At 39.3% G+C, this 17,993-nt stretch overlaps 1 pseudogene; it reads right to left on the bottom strand.

Moving 5' to 3' along the window:
* Positions 1-59: 59 nt before the first annotated feature.
* On the bottom strand, positions 60-17,993 carry LOC139468684 (uncharacterized; annotated as a pseudogene).

Genomic DNA, 17,993 nt, shown 5'->3' with positions numbered 1-17,993 from the left:
GAAGAGTCCATTTTGAGTTGTTATGGTGAATTTAACACCAGTGATAGTGATGATTGAAATCATGCAGTGGTTGATGTGACTACATGAAGTTTACTTCGTGTATCTGACCTCCAGATGATTTCGTGTAGCTGACTTTGTTCACACACATACAGCGTGTCATGTCTATCGAAATACAATCCCAGTGGATCGAAGCCAATGTCCTGATGATCTGTGACATAATCCCCTGTCTCTGTCAGCCTTGTAACCTTACTGGTGCCTGCAACCAGGATGTCTCCTCTTGGAGTAGTCGTAATACCATAAGGGTCGAGTTCTCTGTCTCCGGTAGGGGCGTATCTCCACACAACATCCCCCTCTGACGTCACACATGTCACAGACTTCTTCACAGAGTCAGACACGAGTATGTTGCCCTTGTTGTTGACACACATGTAGAAGGGGTGTGTAAACAGTGTCTCATTGTTGTGTGTAGTGATTGACCTCAGCACGTGTCCCGCCATGTCCAGGATATCAACACAGTCCAAATTACCTGCTGCTAGAGATGAAGGACTCAGAACAGCGAGACTGACGTACCACTTGCGTGTTGTGATGGTTGACATCAGCACCAGGTCAGGGCTCACTTCTATTGTTACAATCTGACTGGAGTCAGGGACAACAACCATCACCTGGTTCTCCTTCAACTGTGTTACTCCCCATGGAGAGTCGTCCAGGGGAAGTTTCCTTTGGCATGTCAAATTGTTTCTAGTGTAGAAGGATTTCACACACTTGTTATTCAAGTCAGTGACAACAACTGTCTGTATACCATCTACAACCAGGACTGTGATGTCACGTAGATAAGGCTCCACCTCACCACCCGCCATTCTCCCATCTATCACGTCAACCAGCACTGGAGACGTCAGACATGGTCCCTCATCCTGGTATGTGACGTCAATCTTCCCCAGCTGTAGGTCATCTAGGATGTGCTGGACGTTGTCAGTGTCAGGTGTAAACCTGATGTCATCTATTCTCCGTGTGTCTGCTGTGTCTGTGTCCCTGACATCCCACAACTCTACAGCCCCCGACTCCCAGGCCTGATACGCGTCATACAGGTCCATCTCACAGTCCGATACCAAGGCCTGGTCAATGAACTCACAATGTTGTTTGTACATCTGCATCTCAATCTCTTCAAGTTTAACATCTGCTTTAAGTTCCTTAGTTTGTTTGTCGGTAATATCCTTGAATTCATTCATCAACCGTTTTCCTTTCTGCTTGATGTTGGCTATGGCTCTCTCAACAGCAGATTTAATGTGATTTTCTACTGCTATTTTGTTTTTCTCAATTCCGCTAATTTTCTCGTCTGTTTTCTTAACAATTGTTTCTTTTCTATGTATTTTCTGCGATAACTGTTTAGCATGCCTTCTTAAATGGTACTTCAGGTTTGGCAACATTGACTGAATGGTAAGGACAGACTCACATTTCCTATGGTAAACAACACAACATGTTTGACACACAGCTTTGTGGCAGTCTTTACATACAAGCTTTATAACCTCATCCTTGTGTTCCCTGCACACGACCTTGTGCCTCCTCGTCACCTTGATCTCTCCTGAAAGGTCACAGATCTCATGGTCATGTGATGCTGGACTTGCACGATGTATCTTGACACATCTCTCGCAGAGGGACACTTGACACTCAGAACACCATGAGGCTCCCGGAGTTGTCTCCCCTAACTTCTCACACACTGAGCAACATGAAGCGGAACCTGTTAGTGGACATGTCTGTAGTTATTTGACATATCAGGACAATATTAATATAAATTAGAAGATTGAAAATCCAGGTAAAATCACCCCCTCTCACCTATTTTCAATGCACGAATAGAGCGGCGGGTGTAGGCTTGGAGATAAAGTGTTGGCTCGTCACGCCCATGGGTTTGATGTGGAAGCCCTGCATTGGCATGATTGGCAGTGGCGTGAAACTGAACTCATTCACCCATTTATGTACATGTAGTTTCAACAGGTACAATTACACTTATAAGTGTACAGTTCTGATCACTATTATCAGGGGCAGTGGGGAAGCCTAGGTGGTTTAAGTGTTAGCCAGGTTTGATTCCTCACATGTGTATAATGTGTGAAACCACAGTGATATCGCTTGAACATTGCTGAAGGCGGCAAAAATACATACTCACTCACTCACTCACTATTATCAACCTGAAACTGCCATATGTAGATGTTTTCATATAATAATATTTTCAAGTGTTTTATGGATGATCTGATTATATTAGCATCATGTAAACCGATAATAATCAGCAGTCCCCTGCAGTGATATCGCTGGAACATTGTCCTGACGTCAACATATATTGTAAATATTTCTTTGCCGTGGTTACAGTTAAGTCATGTTTGTAAGAAATGGAGTCGTTTAGTGGAGTCAATTGGTACCATTTAACATACTGTTAACAGCAATACTGTGATTATACTGCATGTTTAAACAAATAATGAGTACCCTTTAACATGCCTTCATTACAAACATGATTCTTATTAGTAGATTTCCGTTTGTGAAATGAATGTGTAATTCATAATGTAATAAACCATTACCTGTTTTGACAACGTCAGCTTGTGTGTCAATCAGCCCCTGTATAATGATGCTGGGTTTGATCTGCCCCGCCCACTCCTCCACTGGCCTGCTGGGGTGGGGGGACCTTTGTATCTTGTCGACAGGAGGCACAAGGGATCGTCTTGGACTGTACAGCGTCTGGTCTGGTTTGGATGTATCCTGTGACACATTTCCTGCAGAATGTGTGATCACACCTCAGTGTACAGGGGTCTGTGTACGGTTCCTGGCAGATCACACAGGTGAGGAATTCTGTAACTTTCTCAGCTCGTGACGTCGCCATCTGTAAAACATAAATAACTTTTGACTTTTACAAGAAATAATTTCAGCTGAAGTTGTTTCGTCTTTGTAATGGTGTTACATGTGTTTAGTTTGAGACAATAACTTTTCTTAAGTGCGACTTCGGGCTAACCTTCCATATCAAGCTGACATGCGATGATATAACTGAAATACTGCATAACGCGGCATAACACCAAACTCACTCCATCATTAACTTGTGTGCACCACTAAGTTTACTGTAACGCCTCTGTAAATCCATGTCGAATGAGTCGTTTACATATAATTTCTTGTCACAAAAATAACCACATCGACCCTTCCATGGTGCTACAGGAATAACAGATTCTACATATCGCGACTTCATGTCAAAATAGGTGTTTCAGAAGCGTGTGTCTATGTATTTGTTTATACTATTGTTTCAATAAAATATGTTCCTAGATTATAGTTTTCATGAATTCTGTCATGAGAACAAGCTCGATCATTGTTTCCACACAAAAGAGGATTTACCCTAGCATAGATGAACCGAAACTGAATATATGAATGTATTGTGATCATGTGAGATGAGATTTGATGTCAACTTCTCTCATGTAGATGAGGCAGTAAACTGTCGTCATTGATTCAATGGCGCATTTGTCTTTATACAATGAAAGTTAACTCTAAAACAACTACCAATAGGGTCCTGTATTTATCCACCTCCGTCAACACCAACCAAACCTTGATTTACTGGTTCTAGACACGCCCCCCTCACAGTCACAATATAAGGGAGGTAACTGTGAACGTTAGTATTCAGGACCAAGTCAACATATCTTTATTTATTTCATTTTTACACGTCGACGAATAACTTTGTTTACCTGAATGTCAAACATTTGTAAAAGCCATAACAATAAAAGAAATATTCATCAATATGCTTGACATTTTTTATTACCCTGGGGCCAACAATTCCTACTTTTGGTTTCTCTTCCTTTGATGTTTCTTGTGTTTACCATAACACTAAATTAAAGAAACGCATACCTTAAATAAGTTGATGCTGTCCTGGATAAACAGGTATACTAGTTCTTCATGTGAACTGTATGAGATTAAATTGTCTGTCTTGAAATGAGGAAATCCCGCCGAGGTACACACCTGTGCCAACCTGTCCCTTCCGCCTGACATACAAGGAAGGTAACTGCGAAATCTCGACTAGTGGTGATTCATAAGCGATCAAAACTGATGACAACGTAGGTTCCTGGGTCGAATCCAGGATGATTCTTATAACAACTTGAGAGATCGGCACATGTCAATATAAACTGACAGTACACACACTAAACAGTATTTTGGTAATATCCTAAGATGTCATACACACTCGTTTGACGTTTATATCAGTGCATGCGTGAGGGAGAGTTTGGGCGAAGAGCTATATACCAGTTGTGGTGATTCACATGCCACAAATGTTTTAGATAAGAAATATGCCACAGATAAATTAACTCTTTCTAACATGAAACGTAAATATAAATCTGTGTTTCTAAGTAATGTTAACGGGCAGAACATCTTAAGCCCGAGAAACATGTAGGTGTTACACCACTCTTACACCAGCAGGATTCCTGGGGCCTCCGTGTGTTACAAAAAATAAATAAAAAAAGTCATGTATACTGTTGTGGTCAGAAGCATCAGATCACTAATCGAAGTCACAGAGTGTAATGTTAGTATCAGATATGTTGACTGCATGCTGAATAATCTCTTGTTTCGTTTTACTTGAACACAAAACCTGCACATGTGTCACGTGCGATACCCTACATGTAATCTCTTACTTGGTTCCCTCAGTAGTTATGGTGACTGATGTTTAGCCTCTGATTATAGCATGATAGCATTTACTGATTTCAATACACGAGATTTAACGTATATATTTACGTGTTTTACTATTCCTTCATGATTTATTGATGTAATGATACATGGCCCTGATCGCATTTGGATCTGTGCGATGAAGGAATATCCCTATTTACTTCTACAGGACGGTGTTCCTTTCCATATATCTATTGAGATAGTGTCATCTCCATGAGTAGATATACACTACTGCCTAAAAGTTCATTCCCCTAACACGCGTTGAGAACGCGTGTAACACGCATGTGACACGGGTGCTCAACGGGTTGCACACGGGGTGAGCACCCGTTGGACACGGGTGTGCAACGGGTGTGCGTCGCGTGTGCAATCCGTTGCACACGCGTGTGCCACGCGTGTAACACGGGACCGGGTTCCAGTTGAAGTTGACAAATTTATCAAATGAATAGTGAGATAAAACAAAACAGTGAGATGTGAAATTTGAGTTAATGAGCGGCCATTGAGCTGTGCTCACCAGACCGTAAATACAAGGTCGGCCCATCTTAATTAGTGTTCGGTTGCTAGACTTTTATGGCATGAACCATTCCACTAGGGTCCAGTCTAGCCATTGTGGCTAGCCGACAGTAGAACAGTAGTGAATTTAGATGCGAGTTTATTGCTAGGGGAACCCCCGTGTTGACACGATTGTCGCGGGTTGGTAAATGTTCGCCATTAATAAAATGATTGTTTGTGGATTGCGAACATATTCATTTGCCCACACGAGTCATTCCATTCGATTGCAAATATAACGTTTTTCGTTCGCCAAATTTATGCTTTAGACAGTACAATTATGATATAGCCGTCACCACTACTAATGTCTCATTATTTCACGTAGGAATATGTCCCATTTCCCCACACCCCACTTTCTGTGTTGTATTTTGAAAGAATAAATAAAAGAAGGTTTTGTGTGGGACACTTTTATACTAATTATAAGAGGATGTTGTAAATGAATATGAACAGCCATGCTGTCTGACAGTTGATAGAATTTGAGATCTTCACAATCACCGGGTGTGACCATGTTGACAGAATCTCGTTAGGGTTTGTGATTTTTACATTTGCCCAATGACCATGGTGAGTATTGCTGGGGATACCAAACGTAACAGTTTATTATTAGAGGTTGTGAGTACCTATACCACGTAGATAGGATATCTTTAGGATTTTAATCCTTCTTTGAGAGGCATTTAGAAGTTGGAGTACTACGTTAGGAGAAGATTTATGGGTGACTTTAATCCTTTCTTTCTCTGTGGGTAATCCTTTAATGTTGATTGGAGGAAGTCACTCAACCAGGTCATGACAGGTCGTGAGTTTACTCACAAACTACTGTGAGCGTTTTTGGCATGACATCTTTTCTTGTATAAACAGCGAAACGATGCTCACTCACTCACTGTTAATTTTCTGCAGTTTGCTGGCAAAGTGGGGATAAACCTCAGTGTCAAAGACGATCAAATTTAGTTCGAATCCTTGTTTATATGTGACATCTTCCAAATGGGGACATTTTCATAAACTTGGCAAGTGATGATGAATTTTAATATTAATATTATTATAGCTTATGAAATTGTTAATAAAACTTTAATAAAATTGTGCTTCACTCTCACGAAAAATATATTGTCAGTGAGTAAATTTATATGTCACGTTACATCGGCATTTTTCAGTGATATTGGGACTACATGAAACATGGCTGGTTTTACATTTCTGATACAGGTGCTTGACTGACTGAGTAGTTCATGATCAATAAGATATGTTTAAATCAGTCAAGTTTGCAACAATAGATGAATAAGTTGATACATTTGGACCGCAGTTACCGATTACCAACTTAAGACATAGAGACAGGGAGGAGATATGTAACCAAACCTATGATCCTGTTGAGACAGTTGACAGTTAGAACGTTGGATTAAATGACAGTAACTAATTTGAACATTCCCCAGTTATATCATAAAATACATCATAACTCATAACAGTCCGAGAGACAGCTTCCAGACTTATACTAGTATTGAAGGGACAATAGCTTTTGACAGTTTAAAAGTAAACTCACCTTAAGGTGCTTGGCAAGTCAAAACTTACCTCCCTGTATATGTTTTTTAGGTTTGACAGCAACTATGCTTGTAGATTTCATAGATAGACATGATTGGTTAGCTAGATGTTATTACAATAAGCGAAAATGTCTTAAAAGTCCACAGTTTGCTTAAAAGTACAAAAAGTGTGTTATAGATCTATCAACGTTTTCTTTTATTGACCATAATATTTGCACTATATTGATGTAAGCTGTAAATAATCTAGCCTCCCCATGTACGTAACTTACATATTTTTATGTATGACCAGAACAGCAAATAAAGTTCTGGTAGATAGGTACCTCGGAGATTTAACGTGCGCTTTCCGACTTTAGCCTATCTCGCACACGGGGAAGCACTTATACTATTAGGGTAAAAAAGCGTAATGATTAAATAAAGAAGTGCAAACACACACACCCCCCCCAAAAAAAAAAAAAATAAAAAAAAAAATAAAAAAAAAATAAAAAAATAAAGTTTAGTCCTTGTAGTAGTCTCTTGGTCAGCTTCTCATCCTGGGGGTCGGGATTCTGGTAGAGACTCTTGGCAAGGAGGGCGGCGGTATTGGCGACGAAGTGGTTTTAGGTCGGTACGCCACTACTCTGGAAGAAGTGGTACAAGTCTGTGTAGTTTGTGATGTCTTACTCGATGTCCTGTCCCCCCTTCTTGTGTACCATGACGAAAGGGACTCCTTGTTTGGCGTAGAGATATTCCTTTGGGGTGTTGATCTGGTCAACCTTGATATCCGGCCGGGGCTTGTAGTGGTTGATCGGAATGTCTGATTTTTCTACTAGTAAATAAAGTTCTTTGGTATGACCTCTTTTATCCCTGCTGACGTTATCCTAATGTTCAATTTCAGTCTGCCTCACCAAGCGTAAGAAAGCATTGTACATGATAAACCACACTGATGCAATTTTCTATATATATATATTTGTAGATATGAAGCATTCTAGTTAATTGTGGATACACTGGGCAGACAGAATTGTGTTTATTTCCAGGCCATCCTGATCGTCGTTTACTACTATAAGTTGTATGGTTGGAGGCAAGATCAAAGGCGCCGCACAGCATTTATTAAATAACAGACGGGGTCGTCCGTTTCGCTTTGAAAACCACCCCACCTGTCTGTAGGAGTTATATAATCAGTGCGCAAATAACTGTGTCAAGTCCACTGCCGGGCTGATGCGGTGTCAGCGTCAGCGATGAACACGAATGCCCAAATCATAGACCTGTAGCACTCACAAGTTGCTTAGCCAGAATATTTGAAAAGTGTATATTCAATTCTCTGATAACAGCAAATATAACCTTAGAAAAAGATTCAACATACAAACAATCAAATGTAGAACACAGACCTATGCTTATTATCATTTCTTCTGGATATGATCAACCTGCGGAACCCTCTATCCGATGAAGTAACTAATGCTCGCTCATTAAAAGAAATCAAATCCTTAATTAATCGTTCTGATGCAATTATTAATAATTTTGACTTCAAATATTTTCATAGATCATGCCAAATTGTCCACTGTCGCCTTAGGCTCGGCTGCAGTGACTTAAACGCTGATAAGTTTAGACGACATGTATCAGACATACCAGACTGCACTTGTGGATATCACCTTGAAGATGCAATTCACTTTTTCTATAACTGTTAAAAAATACGATAATATCAGAAACACTGTGTATTTCTACACACATGGGTATGGTCTAAACATGATATTACATGGCAATAGTTAAGCAGTTCTACAAACATGACTCTTCTTAAATCAGTTCATGACATCATTGTCAAAAGCAAAAGGTTTGAGTAGCTTAATTTTATGCATGCAGTAAAGGAAAACTGCATTACCTTATTTCACAGACACCACTTGCTTCAGTGTACTGGCTTCGTGTATTTCATTTGTGCATTTTGTATGTTTATGTTCATCACTCTCTTATATATATATATATATATATATATATATATCCAGCTGTTGTTAAGTTGTTACCTGGAGAGGTATTACATAAGCAAGTTTTGCTTGTTTACCGATCCAGATTTCTTTTGAAATAAAAATACGTTTAAGCCAACACAGCTAACCCTAAAACACATGATTGTAAACTATTCAAAAAGGAGCACTAATCTCTGGCTTCTTCTCGGGTGTCGAACTCAAACTCAAACTCATTTATTCTTAGAATAACATGACATACAATTATCTACAATTTTTATTATGTACAATTTAACAAAAATAATAAAAATAGGATACGTGGATACTAATACAATTTACCAATTGTATTGTACACATTGTTAAGGAATTTAGATAGGCCTTTTAGATTTCTTACACTGTTAGTGGTCATAATTTTCTTAAATGTTTGGAAACTTAATATATTGCTTATTTAAGAGTTCATATCGCCGTTGGTGTAAAGCTTCACATCGGAATGAATAATGCAATTCATCTCCCACAGCGATAGAATCACAGAGTGGACACTGGCTGTCTTCCCTTGGAATGTTCAGCCATCGACCAGTTTCAACTGGTAATCCTTGGTTAGAAAGTTCTGAATTTTAGTATTGGGAGAAATATTGATTTTAAGAGCAGTAGATATTTCGCAAATGAAGGTTGATTCTTCAGGTAATACGACCTTTGGATTTCCGCTTGGGCTTACTAGCTGCCGTGAGTCAATTTGCTCGTTAACGCAACCGAGCGTGACAAGAGACTGGGCTACCAGTCTGCAAGGACAGCTAAATAAACTTACGCATTTTTGAAAACTGATTGGTTACCCGTGATCTATGAAGATTTCAACAAAGGGCGCATGTTAATTAATTTCTTCAGCCTAAACAAACAGACAAATAACGGCGAAAGCTCATCGGATGTCGTTATTTGGAAATACCCCTGATTGTTACAGTTTGATAATAAAAAAAGTATCCCTGAGTGAAAGCATTTGCGGATTTCGGATTGCGTGGATGTTACAATTACTACTCCCTTGTTGTCATCCACATTTTCTGGTATAACCCTACACTTCTGTATTTGTCGTAATTCACATGCTGCTCAGTTAATGAATTTATATTATGTATACTCAGTTGTGGCACCACTCAGATTACCGGATAAAGGTTCAAATTTGGTCTTTCTTGTACCTGGGGTAATTATTTAATCTAAATCCAGGTTTGAAGTGAGGTGGAATGTGAATTATGCACGTGGCAGCCCAGCAAGAGATGTATGATCAGTTGATTTACTTTTTTTGTAAATCAACTGATCATTCCCAGACATCAAAAGATCAACAGGAAATACGTTGATTGATTAATTACTGTTATCTTGCACAGTGGATATGTCAAAAGTAAGTGTTTACATGTGAAGGTAGGGTTACTAAACCTAGGGAATACACTCATATCATGGCGTGAAGTACAGATGTAAAAACAACATACTTTGTTCAAAGGGTAACCGATAATACACTGACTGGTTGTTCATTGTTATCTAACTCAATGTATGTTTTTAAGAACCGTGGACATTATTAAAATAGTTGTCACGTGGGCTTTCTCAGCTAACTTGGCACCTATGTGAAACAATTGAAACAAACTAAGTGATCAGTTAAGAAACAGACACGGGTTATAATATTCGATACATTTAAATAACGTTTAAAAACGATATATTTAAATATTTTAATATATTTCATATATATTCCAAATATTGTTTCCAAATAATTATTATTAAAGTATTTGATTCTCACATAGACATTTGACATCGAATAAGTATTTTTGTACAGCTGCAGACGCAATGGATATTGTTCCTTTATGTTGATATTCCCGGATACATTATAACTTTGGTAGGTTGTAATAATGATATTTGCATTTTGTTTTCATTCATTCGCTGCAGCTTTGAACAGAATCATTCTTGTTCCTTTCCGTTTGGTTGGGAAGTTTTTCGATGCGCGATAGACGTTGTTTTCACAAGTATTTTCTTTTGTAAGCGTGTATATGTTACAGTCAATGTGTAAAATATGATTCACTCAGGCAATTTATTAAATATCTAAATATTTCAGTCATTTTACAAATTGACTGAATAATCCATTCATTTATTTAACCGACTGACTAAAAATGATAAAGACGACCAAAAGAGCTTAAACACATCACAATATATGAATTATGCTAAGAAAAGAAGCCAAACAATACAGAACTGTACTTGGTGATGATATTAAACATAAACAAATATTTGGAATTCGTTATCATATTAATAAAGATGGACATATTTTTCAGTTAATTTGTAAAATAAACTGAATATTTAGGCGTTTAATACATTTCCTTAGTGAAATCTGTTTACATTTTGAATGTAAACATATACTCACGGTAAAATAAGCAATGTTCAGATGAAATATTTACTTTGTGTTGCAAGTCAAAATAGTGTACACGAAGATCGCACAATTACCAAGCAAGTGACTTATCAAAACTGCATCACCATTACCGATGCTCCCCACAAATATACCTACATTTCAAAAACTGTATTTCATTTTTGTTGATCAGTGTGACCATATGTCCTTCTACTTTCAATAAAAATGCGCTTACGAATGGCGAGCACAGGTCGCGAACAAGTCTAGATTTCTGCTATATCATCCGGGTACTCACTGAGAAAATACAGTAATGCACAGGTAACAACTACTCCCGCGGAATTGCTTTAGATCAGTGCTCTTTTGTACGTTGAAATACTATATATTGTGAATGCCAAAATGATGTATCAAGGATCAAGTAGAAGATACATTGACCGTTGCACTGGGAGTTTATTCAACAGACCGTGAAAATAACACTGCTGTATCTTATTATTTATTTTAGATGACGCAGTCAAAGCTCACTTCTCCTGGCGGCCATTATCGAACGGCCAGCTAAAACACAACCCCGCGCTTACGTCTACAGGTCTCTTCCTGTAGTACGGTAATTAGTATTCTCTCCCTCAAGTGTATCCTCAATGATATAACCCACCCTCATTAATTACATGCTGCTCTTTTTCAGCCTCACGGCTATGGAGCTGTGATAAAGAGTCCAAGTCATCATAAAGTAATTAGGGTCCAATAAAAACAATGCGCCGCCAAACCTCATACATATTATCACTGAAAGTCGTACTACAGACGGTTAATGTCAAATCACAATAAAAGCATTTCAATTGCAATAACATGTTCCAGGACCATGTATTCTCTTAACACCATCGGATTTAGAAGCAATGGTCGTATAAAACAAAACACATCTATTTGATCACAACAGTATTCATGTTATTCCCACAAAATCACATAAAGAAAGGAGACATTAGGAAATACATGTGCATTATCATTTTTCGTCAGGATAACAAAATTTTCTCTCCTTGTTACCACCTCCAGGTTCAGCTTAAGACGGGTCCTCCTTTGGTCAAAAGTTTGTTCCCCCTCTAATGAGTGTGTCACGCGTTGCACACGAGTGGCGGACGGGGTGCACACCCGTGTGCAACGCGTTGCACACGGGTATCACACGCGTGACCAACCCGATGCACACTGGTTGCGTAACGCGTTGCCCATGCGTGTAAGGGGAATGAACTTCTAGGCAGTAGTGTATGCTGGCTGAATGAGTTTTTATCTCACGGTAGGTTGCATTTACAAATACAAATTTACACTTGAGTCTGTGAGTGAAGAATGTAACCCAATGGGGACGTTACTATTGACATCTCATTGATCAAAACAGATGTTGAGTTGAATTGTCATGCTGAAGGGTCACCCTTCGATGGACAGCTGTGCTTTAAAACGTGTTGATAAATATAACTATGGATTCATGCTGTATGTGTTGAATACTGATTTCCTCCTTCAATATCTCTTATGACCCTACAGAAAAACAACTGAACGCTCATTTATATATGTGTGAGACTGGAAGAAACATGAAACGAAACAGCTGAGAAGCTAGCTAAAATTAATTGTTTGTTTTAGTTGGCAACATGAATTCTTATATCAACCAAATAAGGATTGTAAAAGCATTCAAACATTTGTCTAAATTATCCCTGCATTCGCTGCATTCATCAATATTCCAACTGTATGACGGGGGCCTGTCAACAATCGAGTCTGTACAAGAACATAATGAGCATCGACCGCCGTCATTGGGATACGATGATATGCATCAAGCAACTAGCCTGACCACCCGATCCCTCGACAGTAACTTCACAAAATGTCCAATACCCTCGAGAGTATAAGAATGAGATCCCACTTTCAGATGAATATGTAACCATGAGATCACACATTTAGATCAATATGTAACCTTGCGATGACACATCTAGATGAACATGTAGGCATGAGATCCCACCTTTAGATAAACACGTCAGCATGAGATTCCATTTTTAGATGAACATGTAAGAATTTGATCCCAACTTTAGATGAACATGTAGGCATGAGATCCCACTTTTAGATGAACATGTAAACATGAGATCCCACTTTTAGATGAACATGTAGGCATGAGATCCCACTTTTAGATGAACATGTAAACATGAGATCCCACTTTTAGATGAACATGTAAACATGAGATCCCACTTTTAGATGAACATGTAGGCATGAGATCCAACTTTTAGATGAACATGTAAACATGAGATCCCACTTTTAGATGAACATGTAAACATGAGATCCCACTTTTAGATGAACTTGTAAACATGAGATCCCACTTTTAGATGAACACGTGAACAAGAGATGAACTTGTAAGCATGAGATCCCACTTTTAGGTGAACATGCAAGCATGAGATTTCACCTATAGATAAACATGTAAACATGGTTTGAAATTAATAACAATCGCAACAAAAATCTGAAGCATATTTATTTTCAAACAACTCAGGAAATGACTGCCTGCACACATTTAGCTGATCACTCCCACTCCTCGTGGGATAAAGTTTGCAATAGTAAGTAAAGGACAAGTAATAAACATCTATCACGTCAGATATAATATATTTGTTAATGGATGCAAGCGGGTTTGTGTTTTAAAATACAGATTCATGTAAACTCCATAAGTTACTTTTTATCCTAGTAAAACCTGCTTTACAAGTCTTCCTTTTTCGCCTGCACCTTTTTCAATCGTTGTTTTGTGGCTGTGTACAGGTCGTGAGACGTGATGTTCTCAACCCTGTCATAGAACTGGCGGAACACCTGCGCGTTCATATGGTAGAATGCCAACTCATGCTTTCGGCGATGGTCGGGGACGATTTGGCCGTTTTCGTCAAATGTCTGTGCAGGTAAAGGACATCCAAAATGGTTCAGATTTGCCTGTGCTTTCGCGACAGGCTTCCCGGCTTTAGTTGCATCAAGCGCCTTGTGAAGTTTGTCACAGAGGAAACACTCATATCCTGAAGCAGCCTTCCCAAAACGTCCACCTGCGTACTCCCCTGGTGATACCCGGGCGAGTTCTGACTTCAGCCTTGGATTTGAAATACCCGTGTGTTTGAGCTGGAGGTATGACTCATACTGTTCGTCGTTCCGATCAAGCTGGTTGATGAACGCAGCCAAGTCTTGAATAGTGTCAAAGTCTTCGACCAGAATCGCTGATTTGGTGGATGGTAAAATGTCCTGAAAGTACGTTTTAAGTAGAGCTGATTTTAAATTGCATTTATTTGATTAGAACAAACTACAATCAGAAAAAAAAAAGATGTATAATAATTACTATTCTTTCCGAGGATGAGAGCTAAGATTCTAGTCGACTACAAGTTTGTTCAATTCATGACAATTATTTTTTTTAATTCCTTTTACGCTGTTAATGCCACAGTACACATTTATAACATGACCATAAAACAGAAATGATTTATCGGCACAGACGCACTTTAACATTCATTCTTTTTTCGTTAGTTTATCTTTCTTCGTTAGTTTTTCTCATTCAGCTAATGAGATAATAGAAACAGATCACAATGGGGGTTCGCAGTTTCAAATCATATATTAAGTTACTGTATTATTGTGTCTGGATGTGTCCTCGAAGGTTACATGAACATTTAGGAGTATAGGCGTCAAACGTAGAACCTGTGATTCTTAAATTGTGGTTGAAAAATAATCCTGATGATAACATTGGCTCAGTGACAATCATTCTTGAGTGAACCCTCCCCTGTACATGGATGAGCAGCTACTCCGTTAGCCTTTTGTAACGCCCATAAGTTGAGTAGCTTACTGCAAAACATTTTCATTCATCCGTTACATGAGACGATAACTATATTTAAGACCAAAGCTTACCCTCTGCCCTATCGTAGTCGTTTATTGTATCGAAGTTGTTTAGAACATGTAATTATGATTATGCCTTTACATCTACGACTTACGACTTTGTGTGTCTTGGGTACAGCCTAAGAAATATATAATTACTTATGTACCCTCACGAAAATGCCACCACACAAACAAGACATCTCGCCCATCTTTTTGTCTAGTGGTCCAAGCATAAGAACATATACTCTCACCGAAATGTTTCCACACACAAAAGTCATCTCACCCTGATTGTCGGCGAGCCGAGCACAATAGGGACAGTTCCCACCTGTAGAGGGCGCCACAACTTCTCCGTGATGTAGTCGTCACAGATGGCGTTCTCAAAAGCTATAGCAAACTTGTAGCGGGCGACAAGTCTCAAAAAGTCTGGCTTCAAGAAGTCTCCTATACTATCGAGATTCTTGAATCTATATGCAACAGAAAAATAATGGTTACAGTTTAATAGTTGCAAAGTGCTTTGCTCATCATTCCACACTGTGTGTATCTTTCTAACAAAAGAGATTTGCCCAGTCTACATTTTGATAACATTGAGTGCATGTAGGTCGGAAATGTGGTAAAAGATTATGAGCTGTACTGACCATACCATATATTATGATAACAAATTAACATTGTGTTGAAATGATAATGAGCCCAGTTACATGTATGACATGGCCTAAACGACGGTTTACATTTGCCTCCGAAATATCATAACCTATATGACTAAGTGAAAACAGGCTCGAGATACATGTGTGCGCGTTTGTGTGTGTATGTGTGTGTGCTTGTGTGTGAGTGTTTATGTGTGCGCGCGTTTGTGTGTGTATGTGTGTGTGCTTGTGTGTGTATGTGTATGTCTGTGTGTGTGTCTTTATGTGTATATGTGTCTGTCTGTATGTGTGACTGTATCAGTGTGTATGTGTGTGTCTGTATGTGTGACTATCAGTGTGTATGTGCATGTGTGCATGTGTGTGTCTGTATTCGTGTCTGTATGTCTGTGTGTGTGTTTGTATTCGTGCATCTCTGTCTGTATGTGTATCTGTATGTGTGTGTCTGTATTCGTGTATGTCTGTCTGTATGTCTGTGTGTGTGTCTGTATATGTGTGTGTCTGTATTCGTGTATGTCTGTCTGTATGTCTGTGTGTATGTGTGTGTAATTCTGTATTCGTGTATGTCTGTCTGTATGTCTGTGTGTGTGTCTGTATGTGTGTGTGTCTGTATTCGTGTATGTCTGTCTGTATGTCTGTGTGTATGTGTGTGTAATTCTGTATTCGTGTATGTCTGTCTGTATGTCTGTGTGTATGTGTGTGTAATTCTGTATTCGTGTATGTCTGTCTGTATGTCTCTGTGTGTGTCTGTATGTGTGTGTAATTCTGTATTCGTGTATGTCTGTCTGTATGTCTCTGTGTGTGTCTGTATGTGTGTGTAATTCTGTATTCGTGTATGTCTGTCTGTATGTCTCTGTGTGTGTCTGTATATGTGTGTCTATATTCGTGTGTGTCTGTATGTCTATGTGTGTATCTGTATTCGTGTATGTATGTGTGTGTGTCTGTGTGTGTGTCTGTATGTGTGTGTGTCTCTATCCGTGTATGTCTGTCTGTATGTCTGTGTGTGTCTGTATGTGTGTGTGTCTGTATTCGTGTATGTCTGTCTGTATGTCTGTGTGTGTCTGTACATGTGTGTCTCTGTATTCGTGTATGTCTGTCTGTAAGTATGTGTATGTGTCTGCATGTGTGTGTCTGTATTCGTTTATGTCTGTGTGTATGTCTGTGTGTGTCTGTATTCGTTTATGTCTGTCTGTGTGTCTGTGTGTGTGTCTGTATGTGTGTCTGTATTCGTGTATGTATGTCTGTGTGTCTGTGTGTGTGTCTGTATTCGTGTATGTCTGTCTGTATGTCTGTGTGTATGTCTGTCTGTATGTCTATGTGTGTGTCTATGTGTGTGTCTGTATTCGTGTATGTCTGTCTGTGTGTCTGTATATGTGTGTGTCTGTATTCGTCTATGTCTGTTTGTGTGTCTGTGTGTGTGTCTCTATGTGTGTGTCTGTGTTCGTGTATGTCTGTCTGTGTGTCTGTATATGTGTGTCTGTATTCGTGTATGTCTGCCTGTATGTCTGTGTGTGTCTGTATGTGTGTGTCTGTGTCTGTATTCGTCTATGTCTCTGTGTGTGTGTCTGTATGCGTGTATGTCTGCCTGTATGCGTGTCTGTATGTGAGTGTCTGTGTTGGTGTATTAATGTATTGCTGTCTGTGTGTCTGTGAGTGTGTCTGTATTTGTCTATGTCTGTCTGTATGTCTGTGTTTTTGTCTGTATGGGTGTGTCTGTATTCGTGTATGTCTGTATGTCTGTGTGTGTGTGTCTGTAAGTGTGTGTCTATTTTCTTGTATGTCTGTCTGTATGTCTGTGTGTCTGTATGTGTGCCTGTATCAGTGTGTATGTGTCTGTCTGTATTTGTGTATATCTGTCTGTATGTCTGTGTGTGTGTCTGAATTCGTGTATGTCTGTCTGTATGTCTGTGTGTGTGTCTGTATGTGTGTGCCTGTATTCGTGTATGTCTGTCTATATGTCTGTGTGTGTGTCTATATGTGTGTGTGTGCCTGTATTCGTGTATGTCTGCCTGTGTGTCTGTGTGTGTATGTTTGACTGCCTATGGTTTAGGTGGACTCACTCTTCTGGGAAGTCCTTGTTGTGGAGACAAGGGCCGTGGGAATCAACATCGACGTATTTCTGCGACGTCTTGACGTACTGCTCCCTGTTGGATGGTGTGTTGCAGTCGCTGTGGACAAATATAATTGGAGCTGGGCCACCATCTGTCCTCATCAAGTTCTTTCTGTCTGTGGGGACTAAATATTCTTTACTGAGCAGTGTCTCTTTGTTTGTCAGCCAGTGGGTGGTGAGCGGGTAGTCAGAACCCCTCTTGAAAGTCGATGTGTAGTTGAACAGCTCTATAGTGCTCCTGAATGAAAACAGCCAATCTTTGTTCATGGGCGACTCTTCGTGAATCAATGCCCAAATATCGCCATCCTTCCTTGGAAAAGGAAGACCACTCGACAGAAAGAATGAGCCGTAAAATACGTACAT

The sequence above is a fragment of the Haliotis cracherodii genome, unplaced genomic scaffold, assembly GCF_022045235.1.
Source record: "Haliotis cracherodii isolate W230 unplaced genomic scaffold, xgHalCrac1.p SCAF_2, whole genome shotgun sequence".
Taxonomy (NCBI): domain Eukaryota; kingdom Metazoa; phylum Mollusca; class Gastropoda; order Lepetellida; family Haliotidae; genus Haliotis; species Haliotis cracherodii.
Note: the sequence above shows the minus strand (reverse complement) of the source record. Positions and strands in the feature narration are given on the sequence as shown.